Raw genomic sequence first — 24,812 nt, 5'->3', positions numbered from 1 at the left:
CATCCCCCTGGTGCCCACACACTGCTCCACAAGAAGGTGTGGGTGGGATGCTCTGACTGGCCATTATGTCTCTGGTGGACAACTACTCTCTTTGTTCTCAATATCTTTTCGTGTCCTCCTCTGGTGGGTCCTGTCATTGAATTGTATTTCCTTTGATCGGATTCTGGACAGGGTTAATGGAGGCTCATGTGGCTATCCCAGGGGTGCCGTGATTCAATCTTGGTGATATTAATTCCTTTGAGTTCTTGTTAATTCGTTCCTTGGGGCCCAGTAACTGCAGGTCATTGGAAGTAGGGTGGGAATAATTCTGATGCTTTTTGCACTAATAAAGGAACTCCTCTTTGTCCTATGGTTAGTGCTGCAGAGATTTTACTAAAAGTACACAGCTAACAGCATGTTTCTGGGTATTGGCATCCCAGGTCATTCCTGTAAGCACCAACATTTAACTCCTCCATTGCCCCCGAAGTGTTTCTGCCCTCGGCCTCCCCACCCCGCCCTCCCACAGGTACTCCAGTCTCTTCTCTAGCAGCTCCACTCACAGAGTTTCTTTTCACTTCCATTTGAGGTTGCCAAGGGAATAATTTCAGAGATATATATAGTAATGTCTGGTATCTGGATTGTCTCTGTGGGATTAAAAAAAAACACACACACAAAACATATGGTTTGGAACTTCAGAGAGGCATGACAATGCCACACCACAGGATAAAGTGTTATTTCTTCTAGGGAGAAGCTTCCTGTCAGGCAAACACCAGCAAATCAAAAAGCAATTCTGCCGAGAGATGATTTTTGTCTCCCCAAAAGATGAAATTACGAAAGCTGAGAAACAATGTGCATTCTGTTGAGAATACCTAAATAAAATTGTTCTGCAAAATGCGTATATGTTATGTGTGTTGTGCGCCCACGTGTGTGTATGTACATGAAGTGATAATTACGGGAATAGTGGCAGATGTCAAGCTCCAAAGTATCTATTTGACTTGCTGGTGTTTTAGCATCTGTTGGAAAGCTCAACAAAGATCAACAGCTGTCAATGTGCTTGTATTTAAGCTTTTGTGACGCAGGTTTTGTTTTCCCCCCCTGCAAGTGTCCCTGACTTTGGACTTGAAAGAGAGTTGAATAAGTTGTTATGATTCTGCAGCTAGGAGGCTTGGATTCATGTATGAGGAGGAAAGGATGTTGAGCCACACTATGCCCTGGGAGGTTGGGTTTGCTTTGTCTGACTGGACGCTGGCAGAGCCAAGGCTGTATCTGTCAGCTGTCCAGGGCCATTGCGTGCCACTGAGCAGCTCCTAGGCATGGCTGCTTGGCTGCCTTTCCTCAGGGCTGCACTTAGCTCAGGAATCAGAGCAGCTTCAAGGGTTACATTTCAGTAGTTTTTATCATCAACGAGGCAGCCATTATTTCAAATAAATCACATTCCAGGATGGCGGAGCATGCACGCGAGCCCTTGTTTCCTCTTGCAGGCTGATGACAATCAACAATTGAGTTCCTGTCCAAATCTGTGTACTCGAGCAAAATTTAAAAAGAATCGTTTCTCTAGGAAAATACTGTTGTAACTGTACTCAGCCCAGTCTCCAGCACAAACCGTGCCTTTTCTATTTGGGGCCCTCTTGCAACCTGGAATAGCCTTTCATTTTCTCTCTGCCTGTTCATATACCATCCTTCTAATTCTGGTTGTGGTCTTTCACAGCCAACGTGAGACAGGCAAGGTCTGGACTATGAACACCATTTAACAGATGGGAAAATGGAGTTTAAGAAATTTTAAGTAACTTGGCCAGGTCCTCTTAGGTAGGAAGTGGGTAGAGCTGGGCAGCCTGGGCTCTGTGCTCGTGGATGGAGAATCATGGAAACCCCTCGGCCCTTTCCCTTGGCTACTTGCTTAAGTGAGAGGCACTGGAGGAACCTCCACCTGTAGCTGGAGGAACACATTTCACTTATATTCCCTCGTAGTTCTAAAAGCAAACTCCTCTTTGTGAAGGGTACCCCAGTTCACACAGCAATTTCAGAACCACAATCCAGCTCTGATCTGTACTACTTCTACGATCTGCACAGCCTCCCCATTGAGAAGAAACAGCAGCAGTGAGGCAGCCACGTGTGTGGTCTTAGCACCATTTTACTGATGAACGGTTTCAGAAAATTTTACATAATTTGACCAGGAGCTATAGATGGTAGTGGTTACTGGAAGAGGCAGGAGAGAACTTACATCTTCTGATCCCAAATCCATTGACACTATAACCCCAACTGTCCTCTGCTTCCCTCCCTTCCACCTTCCTGCCATCCCCTAGAATTTAGGCCACGGGAGGTTAGGGACTTGTATCTCTTTTGATCATGGGGACATTGCCTGGCCCTCTAATAATAGACTTGCGCTGGATATCTGTTGAATGAATAGCATGAATGAATGAATCCATCTAACCATCCACAATGCCTTAGCACTGATTGTCACTGTACTGTTCCTAGAAAATAGGGTTCAGAAGGAGGAGAGAACAGAATAGCTAGTGTTCTAGTTTGCTAATGCTGCTGGAATGCAAAAACCAGAAATGGATTGGCTTTTATAAAAGGGGGTTTATTTGGTTACATGATTACAGTCTTAAGGCCATAAAGTGTCCAAGGTAACACATCAACAATAGGGTACCTTCACTAGAGGATGACCAATGGCGCCCGGAAAACCTCTGTTAGCTGGGAAGGCATATGGCTGGTGTCTGCTCTGGAATTCTGCTTTCAAAATGGCTTTCCCCCAGGATGTCCTCTCTAGGCTTCAGCTCCTCAAAAATGTCACTCTTAGTGGCTCTTGGGGCATTTGTCCTCTCTTAGCTTCTCTGGAGCAAAAGTCTGCTTTCAAAGGCCATCTCCAAAATGTCTCTGTAAGCTGAAGCTCCTCTCTCAGTTCCAGTGCATTCTTCAAAGTGTCCCTCTTGGCTGTAGCAGGCTTGCTCCTTCTGTCTGAGCTTATATAGTGCTGCAGTAATTTAATTCAGACGCACCCTGAATGAGCGGGGCAACACCTCCATGGAAATCATCCAATCAGAGTCATCACCCACAGTTGGGTGGGGCACATCTCCATGGAAACACTCAAAGAATTACAATTTAATCAACACTGTTACATCTGCCCACACAAGACTATATCAAAGATAATGGAGTTTTGGGGGACATAACACATCCAAACCAGGACAGGTAGTTTAGATGGGAAAAGGGGATCTGACAAGTCCAAAGTGTGGATGCGGAGGGGACAGCTGGGTGAGATTAGGCAGTTTATCTGCGGGTGAGCTTGGAGGCCATAGAAGGTTCTGGGCTTCCAGGGAGACTACTAGGCTCCTTTCCTTTGTCACCCATGACCCAGGGTTCTGCTTACCTGTGTGTAGCCCTTAAACATGGGTCCTGGGGCTGAATGCTGGACAAATGACTAACTTGTGGGACTTTAGTTTCCTTATCCCTAAAATGGAGATAGTAATATTGTTTATCTTTCCGGATAGTTGTGAGGATTAAATCCGATAATGTATAGAAGGAATCTATCATGCATCATCCTTTTCCTAGTGTCAAGTCTTCAGTTGCAATACAAATCATTTTGGGTATAGCAAAAATTGCTTCATGGGGGGCAAAAGGAAGAAAGGAAGTGTTGAAAGTAGGAGAGGACCAAAGGCACCAGAAACAAACTTTTCCTACTTCTCAGTTTTGCCTAGAGGTAGACTTTGTGACAGCCACCTCTATTTAGTCATCTGTAAAAATCCTTCAAGTGCTTGCCAAGGGCACAGACTGCCTTTCCAATCCCTGGTATAATGGAGCCTGCACAGCACTCTCAGATTGTTTGGGTATCTACTTGACTTTAGGGTCAACAGCGCATGGGATAAATCACAGCTGCACTAGATCAATTGTCAAGGTTTGGCCCACTCATTTGAGAGACTGGATTCATGTTGTGCCATTTCTTCTTCCTGTTGCAATTCTTTCTAAGGGATGCGGTGTCAGAATTTTAGTGCCTCATATTTTCTACAAATGATAGCAGTAAGCTAACAGTATGAGAGTGACAGCGCTTCATGTCGTGCAATTTGATTTGCTAGGATTCCCAGCTTTCCCCTTCTCTGAAGCAGCAGCCATCTGCAAAGATGAGATGGCATTCCCAGCTAATCTCAGCATGGGGTTCAGTCGTACACCCTTTTTGGGCAAAACGTATACTCTTTGGTATTCATGTGGATTTTCTAGCTATACTGAAGCAAGACTGTTCCTTAGAAAATATTTTTTAAATGTAAAAAATGAAAACAGGACGGCATTTATTGGAGACATTTTAGTTTTCTTGTTTTTGTTTTCTAAAGATTCACATAAACTAAAGGCTGAGAATATAAGAAAACCTAATTTTGTGCCAGAATTTATTTTTGCCTTAGCCTGTTTATTTCCATTTTAACTTTGTATAGATGCTATATCCTATGCTATTTAACCCCAAACATAAACTGGGCCACTTGGCTCTTTTTTGAGGGCTTCTGGCAATAAGAATTGCATTCTCTCCCAATTTCTGAGAATTTTGCATTTTCTTATCCAGTTATCTTTTAACTCAGGGTTCTCAGTGGGCTAGTGGCAGTCTAGGACAAAATTTTCGCTGTTTCATAATAAAATGAGAAAAATAAAGACAAGCTGGTAAATTTTTCACATGGGGAAATTTATACAATTTATTCTTCTGAGATTGCAACCGTCCTACTTTTTGGTGTTAAAATGGTCTTTATTTTATGAATGATGGATATACTACACTATAGTTGCTCTTATTTTAAAACCCTTTTACTTGGCACAACAACAGTTGGTGATGCTGTGCTGGTCACCAAAATATTTTCTTTTATTCTATACTGTTGTGTGAAATATAGAAAGTCTGGTGGCAACTGTTCTAGATAATGTTTGTGTTATTTACTGCCAAGGTGAAATCCCACACATAGTTGAACTACTGGTAGGAAGCCCCACCTGGGTGGCTCTGGCTGGAGCTTTTCTTTTGCTTAGCTATTCTCATTTGAAAGTTAACCCTCCTTTTCTCAGGTGGACTTCAGAAGTCCCAGGGAATCTTCTACCACCCACAGGCCATTCCAGGAGGTGCTTTATTCGGACCAGGAGGAGAAATGGCCCATGTTCTAAGTTGTACGCTCCAAGGGCTCACTCTCTGGAGACCCTCACTGTTTGTGTGCTTTGCCCATTTTACTGTTATTGTATTTATCCTTTTTTTTTTATAGGTTGATTCTTTCATTAATAAAGATATTAACTTTTGTCAGTCGTACTTGTAAATACTGTTTGTTTTTAGCAAGCTTTTAATTTTGCTTATTTTTAAATGTACAGATGCTAAAGTTTTTGTGTTGCAAATGCTATCAAACATTTCCTTTATGTTCTCTCTCTCTTTTGGATTACAAACCCTTCACTACCTCAAGATTGTGTATTTACTTAATTTTCTACCAGTTATTTAATGATTATATTTGTAACTTAACTTTGTATTCCATTTTACCTCTTAATTGGATGTGTGATATAAGACCTATATGGATCTTGCTTCATTTCACCCCAATTAGCTAATGTTTCTAATATGATTTATCTGTTTTATTTAATAAATTCTTACATAGAGCTATGCCAGGCCCTGTCTTATAGGTTTTTCTTATACTAATTTATGTAATCCTCACAACAGCCTTGTGAGGTAGATTATCAACCCCCATTTCCCTGATGAGGAAATTAAGGCAAACAGAAATTAAGTAATTTCCTCAAGGTCATTGTTGGGGATTGAATCATGTCCCCCGTAAAATTCATGTTCAGGTTCTAACTGCTGATCCCATGGGTGTGAACCCATTTGTAAATAGAACCTTTGGCGATGTTAGTATTAGTTAAGCCAGAAAGCTACTTACCGTGGGAGGAAGCAAGCTTTGTAGCTTCTGAAATTGTAAACCACTAAATTGCCACTGTTAAGCCAGCCCATTGTTTGGTATTTGTCAAACAAATACCTTTTCTGGCCCCCTACTACCTTACTGTCCCCAATAAACTTTAACATTTAGTTTGATCATATAGATTACATTACAAGGTGATTATCATACAAGGTGAGTATATCTGCATGCATCTGAGGAAACTTTATGTTTCTATGAATGCAGAAACTAAGGACTTTTATAAAGAAAAAGCTATGTTAGCTATTATGTTCTATTTCTATGAGAATACATTTACTACTATTTGAATAATTTGTACAAACGTTCTCTTTTAATGCAATTTTTCTCATTTCTTACAGTGAGGCCATAAGGCCATGACTAACCGCAATATCATGGTACAGGTGGTTGCCCACGATCAGACTTTGATGTCACAAATTCAACATTTCGACTCTCCTTTAGGATCAGATAGATGGGGAACTCAAGCTAGGAAAAAGCAAAACCCTGTTTAAACAGGAATAGCTTTGGCAATTGTCTGGGATAGTTAAAAGGATTATGAAAAACAGATGAAAGGTAACAGGTACATGTTTATACATGTTTATTTGACAATAGAGTTCAAAGTTTCTTTGGTTCTGAATGTTCTAGTTTATACAAAAAATGTAAGTTAAAATATGTCATTATATTTGATTTATGACTTTTCTATCCATTTATTTTTTTACTATTCATTTTATTGAGATATATTCACATACCACGCAGTCATACAAAACAAATCGTACATTCGATTGTTCACAGTACCATTACATAGTTGTACATTCATCACCCAAATCAATCCCTGACACCCTCATTACCACACACACAAAAATAATCAGAATAATAATTAAAAAGAGCAGCTAAAGTAAAAAAGAAACACTGGGAGCCCTTGTCTGTTTGTTTGTTTCCTTCCCCCACCTTTCCACTCATCCATCCACAAACTAGACAAAGGGGAGTGTGATCCCCATGGCCCCCCCAATCCCACTGTCCCCCCTCATAAGCCACATTTTTATACAATTGTCTTTGAGATTCATGGGTTCTGGGTTGTAGTTTGATAGTTTCAGGTATCCACCACCAGCTACCCCAATTCTTTAGAACCTAAAAAGGGTTGTCTAAAGTGTGCATAAGAGTGCCCACCAGAGTGACCTCTCGGCTCCTTTTGGATTCTCTCTGCCACTGAAGCTTATTTCATTTCCTTTCATATCCCCCTTTTGGTCAAGATGTTCTCCATCCTGCGATGCTGGGTCTACATTCCTGAAACAGGATTTCAATACAGACCGCCTGCTCTGGAGCCTGGGCTTTCCTCAAATTTGAATGCCAACTTTATTATATGCTAATTACCTGTATTTATTTGGGAATATTTCTGGGTTTCTGTTCTATTCTGGTGAACATTGCATGTATTTTTTTTTTTTTTTTTTTTTTTTGCCCAGGTATCTTATCCATTGATTTATTGCAGCTTTATTTTATTTTAAGATTTTCTGTGTGCATCCAAATTGTTATACTTTTTAAAACTATTCCTTGCCTTTCAGTCTTTTTGATGGCTTTTATAATAAATTTTACATAAAAATGAAATTTTCATTGAGTTGCATCAAATTAGTAAATTAGTTTGGGAAGAATATACATCTTCTTAGCATTGGATCTTCTGATATGGAATATTTTTCTCCATTTGTTCAAATTTTTTTGGTCCTCTGTTAGGCATGTGGTTTTAATCATTGGAGCCTGACATATTTCTTGTTAATTCCAGATATTTAATTTTACTATTGTGAATAGTTTTATTTTTCCATTTTTGTCTAACTCTTAAAACTAGCAAGTAGGAAAACAATTGCTTTTTATGTTTATATTAATGAAATTGTAAAAAATTAGTGCATTTTCTTGTTTTTTTTTAATTCAGGTAGGCAATAATATCATACTTTAGTAATATTAATTTTCATTTTCCTTTCCAATACTTATTTTGTCATAGGGCTGGAAAATATTGGCAATAGTGAGCTTCTTTCTCATTTCCATGACTTCAGGGAGAATACTACCAGTGTTTCACTGTTAAGTATGCTCTCAGCATTTGATTTGGGTAGATACTTTCAATCATGGTAAGAAAGTATTCCTTCTTAGTTTATTAAGCAGTTTTAATGAATATCCTTCCAGCATCTATTGACATGGAACATAGTGATTTTCTCTTCTAGTTTGTATTTGTGAAAGTACATATCAACATAAAAAGACTCCTGTTTTTGGATTAAACCTTACTTTGTTTCAGTGTATGTACTAGAGTTTTATCCACTGCTAAATTAGATTTACACTATACTAGTATTTCACATATGATTTTGCATCTATATTCTTAAAAGAAATATGCTTCTACATTTTTTTGAAATCTCTCTTTGCTTGAGTCTCTAAGATATGCTAATTTTGGAAAGTGAATGGGGAAGCATTCCATATTTTTTATGTTCCCTGGGAACACTTATCCAGCATGGCAATTATCTGTTCTGTGAGAGTCTGAAAACCTAGCCTGTAAAAATGTCTGGGGCTGGCATCCTTTGAAAAATCATTCTTGAACAACATTTCCAGTATCGTAGATGGCTTTTGGTCTATTCAGGTTTATTATTGTTGTTGATTCAAATGTTGACTCATTTTCCTAGAGAAGAGAAAAACCTATGTTGTCTAAATATAAACATCAAGAATGAAACATATTTATTGATCTTCCCTACACAAATTGAGGAGATGGGTATATTTTATTTTCTTTTACCTCTATTTCTTCTGTCTCCTGTTTCCCCTCGTATATTGTCACTAGGCTGTTATCTCTACATTAAGTGTTTTATCATTCAAGGATTACACAAGACATATGCCTTTAAATCTCTAGGTATATTTATAACAATTATTTCAACTTGTTTGAGTAAATGGTTTTAATAACCTTTGCCAATCTTTTATGCCATGAGTTTCTATTTTAAAGGGATGTTTTCCTTACTTCTCTGTTGATGGCCTTGAGTGCCACGGTGAGAACGAACTTTTGAGTGTTAGTTCTGAACCTTTGGCTGTGTACAGAACTTCTAGGTTATATACTTGTAACTCTGAAGTCTCTGCTGCATTGTTTTCTAGTATTTAAAGTTGGGGAGGAAAAATTAAGGATAGCTGATACTTATTTGTTAAAAGTACCATTTCTTGTGACTGAATTCTTGAAGAAAATGTCATCCTAAAAATAAAAAAAATATTCACTGGGTTTTGACTTGAGTATTTGAGTCTTATCATCAATTTTAACTGGCACATAGAATGCCTTTTTGATGTTCAGAATTGGTTGTTTCTTTGACTCACAGAAATTTTCTTCTGGTATAGTTTCTAGCATAATATTACTTCTGTCCCATTTGTTTTAGTTTCTTCCACATATATCTTTGTTTGTTTAGTATCTCCTCTCTCATCACTTTGGGCTCCTTACTCTTTTTCTTTTGCATCCTGGACTAGCTTCACAAGCCTTCCCTCCACATCACTGATTTAATTTTTTCTGTAAGTTATTTGTATATTTTCTTAAGTCTTCTGAAAGTACTTTAATTCTTCTGATGCACTTTCCGTTTCCTTAAATGGTGCCTTAATTCAACCTATTCCTGTTTTATGTCAATTTGGAATCTTATTAACTCATATTTCAATTCTTATTTTCTAGAATTTACCTTCTCTTTCTCTAAAATAACATCTTTATCGAGATGTAATTCACATACCATAAAATGCACCCTTTAAAATGTACAATTCAGTGGTTTTTAGCAAATTCACAGAGGTGTGCAACAATTACCACTACCTAATTTCAGAACATTTTCATCACCCCAAAAAGAAGCCATGTACCTGTTATTATTTCCCATTGTCCTTTCTTTTAGCCCCTGAAAGCCACTAATCTAATTTTTGTTTCTATGGATTTGTTTATTCTGGACATTTCATGTAAATGGAATCATGCAATATGCAGCCTTTTATGACTGATTTCTTTCACTTAACATATTGTTTTCAAGGTTTATCATGTTTTAGATATATGTCAATACTTCTGAAACTCTTATTGCTGAAAAAAATCCATTGAATGGATTTACCACATTTTGTTCGTCCATTCATCAGTGGATGGACATTTTTTACATGTTTTGGTTATTATGAACAATGCTGCTGTGAACATTTGTATCCACTGTGTACATTATGTAGACAAATGCTTTCATTTCTCTTGGGTATATACTTAGGAGTGGAATTGTTGGGTCATGTGGTAACTTTATGTTAATATTTTGAGGAACTTCCAAACTGTTTGCTAAGTAGCAACACCATTTTATAAACGCACCAGCAATGTATGAGGATCCAGTTTCTCCACATACTTTTCAACATTATTATTGTTTTTCTTTTTCATTTAGCCATCCTAGTAGGTATGAAGTGGTACACAATGTAGTTTTTATTTTCATTTTCCTAATGACTAATGATGTTGAGCCTCTTTTCTTCTACTCATTGGCTATTTGTATATCTTCTTTTGAGAAATAGCTATTCAAATACTTTGCCCATTTTTCAGTTGGATTATTGTCTTTAATTTCAAGTTTTCAGAGTTCTTTATATATTTTGGATACAAGTTCCTTATTAAACATTTTTTTCCCATTTTGTCAGTTGTCTTTTCACTTTCTTTATGGTGTCTGTTAAAGCACAAAAGTTTAAAATAACTTTGAAGTCCAATTATCTATTTTTTCACTTGTCACTTGTGCTTTTGCTGTCATATCTAAAAACATTGCCTCACACAAGGCCATGAAAGTTTGCTCCTATGTTTTCTACTAAAAGATGTGTAGTTTTACATTTAGGTTTATGATCCATTTTGAATTAAGTTTTGCATATGATGTGATGCAGGGGGTCTAACTTTGTTCTTTCACAAGTGGCTATTCAGTTGTTCCAGCACCATTTGTTGAAAAGACTACTGTTTCCCCCATTGAATTGTCTTGTCTCCTTGTCAGATATCAATTGGTTATGAATGTAGGGATTTATTTCTGGAATCTCAATTCTATACCATTGATCTCAATATCTTTCCTTATGCCAATGCTCCACTGTTTTTATTGACTTTAGCTTTGTAATAAGTTTTGAGATAGGGAAGAACTTTGTCTTTCTTTATCAAGATTGTTTTGGTGATTCTGGGTCTCTTTTATTTCCATATTTGTAGAATCTGTAGGTCAGTTTGGGGAGTATTGGTACGTTAACAATATGAGTCTTCCAATCCATGAACATGGGATGCCATTCCATTTCTTTAGGTCTCATTTAATTTCCTCCAACAATGCTTTGTAGTTTTTAGTGTACAAGTTTTGCACTTTTGTTAAATTAATTCTTCAGTATTTTATTGTTTGTGATGCTATTGTAAATGGAACTGCTTTTTAATTTCATTTTTGTGTTGTTTATTGCTGGTATATAAAGATTTTCATATAATGATCCTGTACCCTGCATCTTTGCTATATTTGTTTATTAGCTCTAAAAGATTTGTTGTTGTTGTTGTTGTGGATTCCTTAGGATTTTCTGTATACAAAATCATGCTATCAGTGAATAGGGATAGTTTTACATATCCCTTTTAAATATAAATGTCTTTTGTTTCTTAAAAAAAGTATTTAAAACACTTTTATTTGTTAGTATTTTGTTGAGTATTTTTTGTATTTATATTCACAAGATATTGGTCTGTATTTTTCTTTTCTTGTAATGTCTTTGTCTGGATTTTGTATGAGGGTAATACTGGCCTCTTTGAGTGAATTGGGAAGTGTCCTCTCCTCTTCTATGATTCTTCGTGATAGTTTGTAAGGGTTTGCTATTTTTCTTCTTTAAATATTTAGTAAAATTCATCAGTACTCCTGAAAGTTCTTCCTGATTTTAATAATTTGATTCTGCTCTCTTTATTTCTTCATCAGTCTATCTAATGGTTTGGTCTTTTCAAAAACCAACTTTTGATTTCATTGGTTTTCTTATTGTGTTTCTACTGTCTATTTCATTTTTTTCCACTTTGGTTTTTATTATTTCCTTTTTTCTGTTTGCTATGGGTATAGCTTGCTCTTCTTTTCCCAGTTTCTTAAGGTGGAAGGTTAGGTTATTGATTTGAGATCTTTCTTGATTGTTAATATAAGCATTCACAGCTCTAAAGTTCCTTTGATGGACTGCTTTAGCTGCATCCCATAAATTTTAGTATATTGTGTTTTGTTTTCATTAATCTCCAAGTTCATTTTAATTTCCCTTGTGATTTATCTTTTAGTTATGAATTAGTGGTGTGCTGTTTAATTTCTGCATATTTGTGAATTTCCCAAATTTCCTTCTGTTGGTTTCTAATTTCATCCCATTGTGGTCAGAGATCATGCATTGTATGATTTCAATCCTTTTAACTTTATTGACCCCCTTTTTTCATTACAAAATATCCTGCTTTATCTCTTGTAACAATTTTTGCTTTAAAGTCTATTTTGTTTGATATTAGTATAGCCACTCCTGCTCTCTTTTGATTTCTGTTTGTATGGAATACCTTTTCCCACCCTTCACTTCAACTTATTTATGTCTTTGGATCTAAAGTGAGTCTCTGTAGCCAGTATATAATTGGATCATATTTCTTTATTCATTCTGCCAGCTTCTGCCTTTTGATTGGTGAATTTAATCCATTCACATGTAAGGTAATTATTGATAAGGTAAGATTTATGTTTGACTATTTGACTTTGTTTTATATATATCATGTCTGTTTTATTCTTCTGATCCTTGATTCCTGTATTCTTTTTGGTATACCTAGTATATCTTTAAAACTTCTTCATTTTTTCTTTTACTTTTATTTTCTTTTTTAGTTTTTTCTCCGTGATTGCCCTGGGAATTATAATTATCAATTACTTAAAAGAATATAGTCCAGATTAGTACCAACAATTTCAGAAGTAAATATAAGCTTTGTTCCAATGTACTTCCATTCCTCCCCCTTCCTTTGTAGTATTATTGTCTTATTGTCATACACATCACATCTTTATACAGTGTAAGTCCATCAACACAATTTTATACTTATTGCTTTATGTAGTTGTCTTTTAAAATAGGTGAAGAAAACTGTTATAAACAAAAATATGTTTAAACTATCTTTTATAATATCTATGTAGTTACCTGTACCTGTGTTCTTTATTTCTTCGTGTGGGTTTGTGTTAACTTCTTGTATTCTTTCATTTTATCCTAAAGGACTCCCATTAGCATTTCTTGTAGGGCAGGTTTGCTAGTGACAAATTCTCTTGTTTTTTTGTTAATCTGGGAATGTCTTAATTTTTCTTTTGTTTTCCACATTTCTTTTTTAAAGTGTTTGATATGGTAAACATTTTATTTTGGAATTTTAAGCATATGGAAATCTATTTCAGTATGAAATCTTAAAGATAAAGAATAGTATCCACGTTTATTTGAATTTTGTTGAGTGTGAAACTGACTTACTTATGTTTTCTATAGTAAATCCTGAGTGCTAATTTCTCTTCTTTCCCTGATAATGCAATGACCTTTGCATGTATTTGGTTAGTTTGCTCATTGTGTAGACTGTTACTATTTACCAATACCCAGTGCCCTCTCTGGGAGAGGATTTCACCTTCCCACCCCTAACGTCAGACTTGACCATGTGACTTGGTCAAAGAAATGTGAGCAGAAGTGACATGTTTAAGAACCCATGTGTACTTCACCCCACTCTCTATTCTTTCTGCCACTGCATCTGGCAAGGCTGTGGCTCTGGCCCTAGAGACGGTAAACATGAAACTGAGCAGAGGTCCTAGGCAACCTGCAATGCAAAAGAGAAATAAGCCTTTATCGTTGCAGTCTGCTAAGATTTTTGTAGTTGGTTTTGCAGCTTGTTCTAGTTTGCTAATGCTGCCGGAATGCAAAACACCAGAGATGGATTGGCTTTTATAAAAGGAGGTTTATTTGGTTTCACAGTTACAGTCTTAAGGCCATAAAATATTCAAGGTAACACATCAGCAATCATGTACCTTCACTGGAGATGGCCAATGGTGTCCAGAAAACCTCTGTTATCTGGGAAAGCATGTGACTGGCATCTGCTCCAAAGTTCTGGTTTCAAAATGGCTTTCTCCCAGGACGTTCCTCTCTAGGCTGCAGTTCCTCAAAAATGTCACTCTTAGTTGCACTTTGGATATTTGTCCTCTCTCAGCTTCTCTGGAGCAAGAGTCTGCTTTCAAATTCTTCCTTCCATCTGACACCAGGACTCAATTTTGCCCAATTCTCTGCCACTTTAAAACAAGGATCACCTTTCTTCCAGTTCACAACAACACATTGATCATTTCTGTTCAAGGCCTCGTCAGAAGTATCTTTAGAGTCCATATTTCCACAGTCTCTTCAAAGCAGTTTAGGCCTTTTCTATCAAGCTCCTCACAATTCTTTCAGAATCTTCCCCTTATCCATTTAGAAAGCCACGCCAACATGTATGGTATTTGCAAACTCAGCAGCAAAAGCACCCCACTCTCGGTACCAAAATCTGTTCTAGTTTGCTAATGCTGCTGGAATGCAAAACACCAGAAATGGATTGGCTTTTATAAAGGGGGTTTATTTGGTTACAAAGTTACAAACTTAAGGCCACAAAGTGTCCAAGGTAAGTCGTCAACAATTGGGTACCTTCACTGGAGAATGGCTGGTGTCCAGAAAACCTCTGTTAGCTGGGAAGGCACGTGGCTGGTGTCTGCTCCAAAGTTCTGCTTTCAAAATGGCTTTCTCCCAGGATGTTCCTCTCTAGGCTGCAGTTCCTCAAAAATGTCACTCTTAGCTGTTCTTGGGGCACTTGTCCTCTCTTAGCTTCTCTGGAGCAAGAGTCTGCTTTCAACGGCCATCTTCAAACTGTCTCTCATCTGCAGCTCCTGTGCTTTCTTCAAAGTGTCCCTCTTGGCTGTAGCTCCTCTTCAAAATGTCACTCACAGCTGCACTGAGTTCCTTCTGTTTGTCACTTCATTTATATGGCTCCACTGATCAAGGCCCACCCTGAATGGGCAGGGCCATACCTCCATGGAAATTATCTAATCAGAGTTATCACCTACATTGGGCAGGGCACATTTCCACAGAAACACTCAAAGAATTACAATCTAACCAACACACTGATACCTCTGCCCACACAAGATTACATCAAAGATAATGGCGTTTGGGGGGACATAGTACATTCAAACTGGCACACAGCTTAACCAAGCATATACTGTCTGATGTATTCATTTTTTGAAAGAGAAAATGTATATTGAGTTTTGGTAGGCATCTCACAACAGTGCATTGTGGATTTTCCTTGGACATGCTCACTGTCAAAATTAGTCTCAGCCCTTATACTAAGGGTCTGATGGGTGTAAATGTCATTACTCATTAAATAATACAGCAGTAGAGCACTGTGGTTAAGGTAATGATTTGTAGAGTCAAACTAGCCAGGATTCAGGTTCCACTCTGTCACTTACAAGCAGTGTGATTTTAATCTATGTAAGTCCCTGTGACTAAAATATTTGCCCCAGACCTGGGCCCTGCACACACTTGCCTGGGAATGGGGCCTTGAGTCTGCATTCTCATTGTACATTTCCTGAGATGTTACTGAATTATGTTACAGTGGAATGTGACTACTAGGAGCTGGCTATCTCTCTCATTTACTGAGAAACCCTTCTCTGTGTGACTGCCCTCAAGTGGGAGAGTTGGGAATTGGCTTGCAGGCTTTGGGCCTCTGTGACTCCAATAATGTAAAGACCTGCAGGCAAACAAGCCGGGGTCCTCTCTGTGTCAAGGAGACTCACGAATACCTTGGAACTCCTTTGGAGCAGTGGAACACATTCTACGTGTGTCTCCTGATCAGATGAGGTGCTGTGCAAGCTGTGTTTCTTGTCTGAAGTCTGACTGACCATCGCTGATGACATTATACCTCCAATCTCTTCACCTATAAGATTGCAAAATCTTGATACTGACTTCTTAATATTGTTTGTGAGATAATGTAAATCATTTAGCACCATGAATGGACCCAGAGTGAACGGTCCATACACGTTAGCTGTCATTATCATCAGGATTATCATTATTCAAATATGAATGCTGCTAGGACTACTATCACTAGTGCTATGACTATTAATATTACTAACTATTACTAACCATCACCTGGAGGGGAGTAGGAAATGAATGGGGCCTGTGAGTAACAGAAGGAGAGGCATTTTCCTTCTGCATGATTTTTCCTGCAGTTTCCAGTCTTTTGTTCTAGCTTTCTGTGTGTCCCACCCTACAAGACAGGCACTCTGTGGTTTTTGATAATGCTTTTTTTTTTTCTAACCAAGATCCTATGGTATGGCACTGGCTTTCTATTTAATGTGATTTTATTTGCTCTTGGATCTCTTAATGGAGTGCCACTTTTCTGAATGCTAGTGCTCTGCAGAGATGATTTTCTTGTGCAATCTTTTATCTTTTTTTCCAGGAGTCGTCAGTTGCCTTTCATTTTTCTCATCCATGGTTAAAATCATGCCTTCACCATATAACTAAAATCTTCCATGTTCTTAATTTTATAGTGAAATCTGTGGCAGGGATTGTGGATTGGCTTAGTCAGTCCCAGTTCAACCCCCTTCTTGCACAAAGAGGCTGGGCAGTGAAGCATAATTCTCTGACTTTGTTGTAGTAAGGGATCTGCAGTGATTTAGTTCCTGCCCATCAGGGCACTCACTCACATGAAACTTTGGTATGGAACTCATTTATAGAAAGAAGCAAGGTTTAGAGTGTCCATTTCACTGGTGCACACTGTTGACAGAAGTAGCAAAGTTCTGGAACCAGCAGTTGTAGCAATGGCTTCCTGATTTGGAGGCAGCTTCCTAGTTTGGTAGCATTTTGATTGTGGCGGAGGCAGGTGACTCTGGAGCAGGCTGCCGTGGTAGCAGCTTCCTGACTGCCATAGTTAACTTCTTTACGGCTCCAGTTCCATGGTAAAGTTTTGGGGAATTCTTAGAAACCCACCTTAAAATATCTGTTTCCTATCTGGGGATTCTGTTAGCTATTTGTATCCTTTATAAATCTTTCTGTTTAACTAGCTAGAGTGGATTCTGTTGAATGCAATTGAGAATCTTGTCCAGTTCATTTTGAAAATGTTATTCATGGGGCTTTGTAACTTCCTCCTCTAACTGAATGTAATTGGTTAATTACAAGTAGTATTATTTGCTGTATATTCTTGAGTTATTCATACTTTTTCATGGATCCTATGTCTTGAGTTTCTTGAATTCTAGTTTTAATTTATTAGAACATATTTTCAAATAGTATTTTTGCAGGAAGGAAGGGTGGGAAGGAAATTTCCTGATTCCCTACCTGATTTTAAAAAAAGTCTCTATTTTGTCCCCACAGTTGATTCATAGTCTGGGTAGAGAATTATAGGTTTAAAATAATTTTTGAAATCATCCATTTCTTGTAGGATCCATCATTCTTGGTAGAAAAGTCTGATTCCAATATGATTCATATTCTTTTGTTGGTATCTGTTTAATTTTCTGGGAGCTTTTGTTCATTGTATTTTCAGATTATAAACATTTTTAGTATAATTTTTGAATAGAAAATACTTTCAAATGATTCAAAAATTAAGAATAAAAATATGTTAAAAAGCACACAGTCAGCTTTTAATTCTTATCCCTTATCACTAAGTTCCATCTCTATCCATTGCCAATAAACCTGATAGCTTTTCATGTATCTTTCCAGAGTGTCTCTATGCAGCTATAAGCAAATATACCATACACATACACACACTTATTTTCACTCATTTATTATGTAACAAACAACACAAATATTATTCTGCATTTGGCTTTTTAAATTTTATATATCTTAAAGAAATTTTATGTTAAGGGTTCTCACTTATTTTATAGTGACATAGGGTTCTATTTATGTTGTACCATAATTTATTTGTAGAACTTCTATTCTTGAAGTCCTGAAATTTCACCCCAGGGTATATAGATATATGGGTACTTTTTTCCCCTACATTCATTCAGGCAACTTGTAGACTCAATCTAAAATTTCATATTTTCTTCAACACTTGACAATTTCATGCTACTGTTTAAAACATACTTTCATCACTTCTTTGTTTTCTTTTCATGTAACTCATAGCAAAAATATTCTGCATTAAGCTTTTGTGTCCACTTTTTTGACAGGCTTTCCGTATGGTTTTCTTTCTGCTTTATGTTTTGAAATTTTCCTCAACTCTGTCTTCTAGAAAATTAATTTTTTCTCAGCCACATAATATTTAATATTTTATTTTTAAGCCCTTCTATTGAGTTTTTAACCTTGGTGCTTACATTTTCTTGTTTTTTCTTGTTCAGTGGATGTGATACCATGTTGAATTATTCTTATTAATTAAGCATGTTTTGAAAAGTTATCTTCTTTTTTCTGAATCATCCATTTTTCTTCTGGGGAAATTTATCTTGGTTTTTGTCTTTCATGTTGTTGATCTTCTTCAAATATCTGATGACCCTAGGTTGTATTTTTCTATTTATAAGTGAAAAGCTAGATTGACTAATGTAGGTGGCTTTCATGGGTTTCTTCTATACTTTTCAATGTCTACTTCCCTAATAGGCCTCTCCTTTGAATGTGAAGGTTGGCAGTTTCTAGGTGAGACAATGAGGTATATTGTTGACAAACTGGGTGTGTTGACAGGGTGTGTTAAAGACAAGCAGATTGGCAGACTGGTGTATTTTAAGATATTTTCCTCTTAGACAGAATTTATTCTCTCCCTCTAGTTTCCTTCTTACATGTTTCTCTCTCTTAGGTGCCAAACCCCTAGTAGATTTAGATCTTCCTGTATGGTTGTTTTCATTCTTTTTGCTCTTGGGTTTTTTCCCTGGGAGCCAAGGCCATTCCAGATGGGAGCCACTGCTGCTTTTATGGGAAGAATGGCTTTCACCTTCAGTGCAGTTTCTCTCAGCTATGGTCTGAGTCATTTCTTCATCTTTTCTATCAGTGCAATCCCATCCGCTTTCTGTCGTCCAGAAATCCATCAAAATATCTGATCTGCTTATGACTCCAGTTCCCATGGTGAATTCTTATTATCAATGCAATAGCATTTTTGGAGGATAAAGGAAATGCATTTGGCAATTCCACCATTTTGAAAAGAGAACTCAGTGCACCCAGCATTACTGGGAGAGACAGAGAGAAATAACCATTTGGAAGACAGGGAATTCTTTGGACTTTGAGGTAGTTAAGGCTAGAGAGTAGCTACTCAATAAACTGGGGCATTCTACTTGGGGAAAGGAAGTCAGAGGACCTTGCAGGGAGGGTTGGAAAGGCTCCAAAGATAAATTCCACCTACTGTACTGGACCAGAATGAGTTGCCATTAATGGTTGACATTCTTCCTTGTTTCTTGTCTCAAGTTCTTACTCCACATTATGAAGATTTTTGCTTCAATGAAATAATTATTCTGCTTAACTGGTAAAATACATTATTGTATCTGAATCAACATGGACCCTAGCATCTTCCTCTGAAAATATGGAAGGTAAATTATGTGGAGAGCCGTCTCCCGGGACGGGCATAGCGCATGCGCTGTAAACCTGCTCCAAAGTCCCCCCGCCCATCGAATGAGCCAAGATGGCGCCCATATCCTGCTTCCGCTTATGACGTGCACACTCACTATTCCTATCTGCCAATTGAGTGCATATGCGCGGCGCTAGATCATTGGTTATGAGTAGAGTACTTAAGAGTTTGCCCAAGCGAACCTCGGGGAGACAGCCCACTAGGAGCCGTACCTGACGGCCACATCGAGGCTGCTCTCCCGCGAGGCACTCTGCCCCGCGTGGAAACCTGTAACAGAGAATGCTTATCTAGCTTCAGTAAAAGACTTGCTCTCGCAACCGCCGTGTGGCTCGAGTCGTGACTTCCAGCCAGGTCAGTTTGCGTGGTCTGCATCTCTCTCTCTCTCATCCCTTGTTTCTCCCCTCGCCGGCCGGGGAACAGGGGTCGAGCGGGGCGGCGCCGGACAAGTGGTGGCCCGTACGGGGAACGCTCCTCCTCCTGCCTCGCTCTCGACGGTCCCTCTGTGAGGAGAGCAGCGCTGCGCATCGAGCTTACGGCGGACTTCCCGCGCCTGATCAACGCGAGAAGGTGAGTGCGTCTTATTACATGATAGTTAGGGCCCGTGGGTTTTCAGGTGACCCCGGGGGACTCGGAAGAGCTCTCCGAGTGACTGAAGTATAGTGCCGACTGCAATCATGGGGCAGTCCGGAAGTTCATCTCTCTTAGCTCCCTTAAAGAACCTTTTGAAACAACGGGGTATCTCGGTCAGGAAAAGCTCCCTTCAGCGTTTTCTTGATGATGTTGATACTTTTGCCCCTTGGTTTGCCTGCACCGGCAGCCTTAGCCTACCCTCTTGGATGAAGCTCGGTCGCGACATAGACCGAGCGCGCCAGACGGGCGTGTGTATGGACCCGATTCTAGTACCCATATGGGAGACCGTCCGTGCGGTCCTTGAACTAGAATCGGCTGCCGGCCTAAGCCCGTCCTCTGCCTTGCAAGAAGCACGGTGCGCGCTCCAAGAAACCCAGTCAGTTTCGTCAGCGGACGGCTCCTATAAGGGCAAACCGCCGGAGTCCAGTGACTCTGACTCAGAGTCAGATAGCGATACTGACGAGGAGGCGGAAGCATCCCCGCTAATTGAGTGGGAGGAGCCTCCCGCCACACCCGTGCGGCCTTCCGCCCCGCCAATGTCTACCGCTGCACCCCCAGGGACACCCCAGCTCCCAACTGACGCCTTGGGCGGTCCCACCAAAGGACCTCGCCGAGAGCTCCCTCTAGTGGCCATGCCCAGTAAATGTAATTATCCTTTGCTGCCAGACCCGGAAACCCCGATGGGCCGGTCAGGGGAGGGGCAACCTTTGCCGTACCCCCCGCCCGAGTACACAGGCCCTCAGGACCCTTTGCCATTAGGTAGTGGTGGGAGACATTTCTGGAGATGGAACCCTTTCACAACATTTAGACCTTTTGGCATGCTGGGTGGCTACCAGCCACTTGAGCCGCAGCCAGTCTCAGAAATGTACCCGGTTATTATCAATCCCCAAGGTGGCAATCAGCACGAATCATATGATTACAAACTATTGAGGGAATTGAGGCAGGCCGTCCATCAGTATGGCCCCAATGCCCCTTATACCTTGAACATGATCGAGAACCTCTCTGCTCTAAATCATACACCCGCAGATATTTTTCAGCTAGCCCGTGCTTGCTTGCCGTCAGGCCGATTCATAGATTGGAAAGCATGGTTTGAGGAGTTAGCTGAAGAGCAGGCCGCAAGGAATGCGGCGGGGAGACGTGGCGGGTGGAATGCTGACATGCTGTTGGGGAGAGGCGCCCATGCCCAGAACCAAACGGGTTTCCCACAAGAGGTCTACGCCCAGATCTTCCGCTGTTTTGTGGGTGCCTGGAAAAAGCTAACAGGTAAGGGAGAGGCTCAGGCCTCACTCAGCAATATACACCAAGGCCCCACAGAACCATTTGCGGATTTTGTAGCCAGGATGCAAACCGCAGCTGAGAGAATCTTCTCAGATCCAGGAGTAGCAGAGACTGTGGTTAAGCAAATGATTTTTGAGCAGTGCAACAAGGAGTGCAAAGTTATCCTGGCACAAAACAGAGCAAAAAATTTGACAGAGTGGGTCAGGCTCTGTAGAGATACTGGCAGCCCTTTAACTAATGCAGGTCTAGCTGCCATGCTAGCTAGCTCCCTACAGGTGGCTACAAAAGGCCCGAGAACCTTAGGGGCAAAGTCTAACGGGTGCTATGGCTGTGGCCAATCAGGGCACTTTAAGAGAGATTGTCCCAATAGACGTCAGCCCCCTGCCACTCAACGGTTTGGCGAACCAGGTGCAGTAACCAGGCCGTGTGGCCGTTGCCACAAAGGCCCCCACCGCGCAGAAGATTGTAAATCGGTTTTCGATGCGCAGGGTAGACGCCTCTCTGGCCGCCCCGAGCAGATTCCAAAAAACGGGAAGAGGGGGTCCGCCCTTTCGACGGACCCCCTTGCATGCCATTCGACAACACAGGATCCGATCAAATTCGTGCGTCCCCCGGCTCAGCAGGACTGGACCTCTGTGCCACCTCCAGACTCGTACTAACCCCCTCCATGGGTGTCCAGTTAGTAGGGACCTCCTTCAAGGGGCCCTTACCGGCTGGTACTGTAGGGCTCATATTGGGGAGAGCATCCACGGCCCTGAGAGGATTAACAGTTATACCAGGACTTGTAGATTCAGATTTCACAGGCCGTGCCCAAGTTATGGTTCAATCTCAGCGGGGCACCTTAGTCATTGCAGAAGGTGATAAGCTGGCGCAGCTCCTGCTCTTACCCAGCTTACATGCAGTCTTTCCAAGCAGAATCAGACAGAGAGGGGAAAAAGGGTTCGGATCCAGTGGAGCGATTTTTGAGGGACTCCATATGTCCCTGGAGTCTCGACCTATGCTAACCATTAAGGTGCAAGGCAGATCTTTCTTGGGCCTGCTCGATACAGGGGCCGATCGGTCTATCATAAGACAACAAGAATGGCCCCCCACCTGGCCAACGAGCAGGGCGGAAGAGCCCATTAGAGGAATAGGCCAAATTTCAGCGCCCATGCTCAGTGCAGCTGCCCTTCATTGGGCCGATGAAGAAGGACACCAAGGCAGTTTCCAGCCTTATGTATTAGCCCTGCCTGTGTCTTTGTGGGGAAGAGACATTCTGACCCAAATGGACGTTACTTTAATTAGCGGCTACTCCCCAACCTCTAAGCGACTGCTAAAAGAAATGGGGTATACCCCCGGCAAGGGTTTAGGAGCTTCACTGCACGGACGTGCGGAGCCTATACAAGCTGCCCCCAAGTCTGACAGACGAGGCTTGGGTTTTTCATAGGGGCCACTGAGGAGAGATTCCCACCCACACCTATAAAACTAAAATGGAAAACCGAGGCTCCGGTGTGGGTGCCTCAGTGGCCCTTGCCACAGGAAAAACTTGCAGCGTTGCACGCCCTAGTATCAGAACAACTAGAAAAGGGCCATATCGCTCCCTCCACGTCACAGTGGAACACCCCCATATTCGTAATAAAAAAGAAATCTGGAAAATGGAGACTGCTGCATGATTTAAGGGCTATCAATGATTGCCTGGAGCCTTTGGGACCCGTTCAGATGGGACTGCCCCTCCTCTCGGCGTTGCCAGGGCACTGGTCGGTTGTCATCTTAGATCTTAGGGATTGCTTCTTTTCTATTCCACTCCACCCCGAAGACACCCCTAAGTTTGCCTTCACTGTGCCCTCTCGTAACCAAGAGGAGCCCTGTCAACGCTTTGAATGGACGGTCCTGCCCCAGGGTATGGCTAATAGTCCTACCATGTGTCAGCTGTATGTTGCTACAAAGCTAGTTGGCGCCCGGCAACAATTCCCTCACGTAAACATTCTGTTAGCCCATAAGGATGCTGTAATCCTTGAAACTGTGTTGTCACACTTGGTCTGTGACCTTAGAAAAGCTAACCTGGAAGTAGCCCCTGAGAAATGAAAATTCACAGGGAGTGACACCTGCCCTGCAACACACCACCCCGAGTCCTCAGCATAGAGGTCTAGTCCGTTGGAAGGATGTCCTGTCGGGGCAGTGGAAAGGCCCTGACCCGGTGCTCAGCTGGGCCAGAGGCTCTGTTTGTGTTTTTCCCCAGGAACCAGGACGTCAACCAGTGTGGGTTCCGGAAAGACTGGTGAGAACCGTGACATCACCTGAAGAAGCCAAGGAACAGCTGTCAGAAACGCCAACGAATATACAACCTGAACCATTAGACCAAGCCTCCGACCCTGCTGATGATGGCGACGACCGACAAGACGATAATAGTAGGACTGACCACCCCGCGGTTGCCCAAAAAGAGGATCGGTAACTCTGTTCTTTGCTCTCCTATAGCAATCCTTCTAATCTGCCTTTTTCTTTTTTTAGTGGAACTGTGGTAGCGCAGGAGAGTGGTCTTTGGGGCCTGTGGCATCATCCCCCGACCCTGGCCCCATTCTCTGCTGGGTCTCCCGCCTCTCCTGTGTTTTTCACTCGTACCCTGTCTCTAGGTCTCCACCACCTGCCTTCTGACAGAAATATTTCCTCCACAAGCTTCAACGAGTCCTTCCCCCTCACCAATGACACACTGATCCTCTCTTTTGCTAACCTCTCTGTCAAGGTTGTCAACACCACAGTTGCGGCGAATGCTACTTGTGAAACTGGTAATGGCGAGTTAAGTAAGGGAGTCTTGCTTGAATTTCTTAACGTTACAGGGAAGAGCCGCCAGTCTTGTGAAGGGATCTTGAGTAAAAATGAGACTCAAAGGTGCCTTTTCCTTCCGGGGTTTGCTCCTACAGTCTGCAACCGTTCCAAAGACCCGGATGCCTCGCCGCCCCGCTATCCTAGTGTATCGCCCAAGTTATGTCTGGCTCCCCGTCAAGGCAACCGACTGGGTTGGCCCTGTTTCTCAAGTTGTTTCACTTAACAATATCCCCTTCTCTAAGTCTAGGCGTCCAAGAGGCATACCTTACCCGAGACGTGCTACGCCGCCACAATCAGATGCTGAACTTAAATTTCCAGGCCATTCAGAAACTCCTAGCGGAGATAGATGAACTTGGACTAGAAATAGATGGACTCTGGAGAGTTCTCCAGCAGACGTGTGATACCCGATGGTTATTCGGGAGGCTTTGTGTCACCCCGGTTAGGGTGAACTTGACAGAGGAGCAGCAAGATGTCGCCGAGTGGCTCAAGGACACTTATCTCCCCAACTTCACCAATCTCTCCGACCAAGTGAAATCCGACCTTCAGGGACTTGAGAACATTAGGAAATTGAAGCCTGTTAGTTTCGACCTTTCCACACTGGGCGAGACTGTAAAAAATCTGTGGGACCAAGTCACCTCTTGGTTCTCTTGGCCCAATTTGACTAATTGGATTCTCTTGATGGTGGGACCATTGGTGGGATTAGTCATTGTTAAATCTTTGCTAGAACGCCTGTTTCAAGCGCGGCAGTA

This window comes from Choloepus didactylus, chromosome 20 (genome assembly GCF_015220235.1).
Source record: "Choloepus didactylus isolate mChoDid1 chromosome 20, mChoDid1.pri, whole genome shotgun sequence".
In the NCBI taxonomy this organism is placed as follows: Eukaryota; Metazoa; Chordata; class Mammalia; order Pilosa; family Megalonychidae; genus Choloepus; species Choloepus didactylus.
This window is presented reverse-complemented; position numbering follows the sequence as displayed.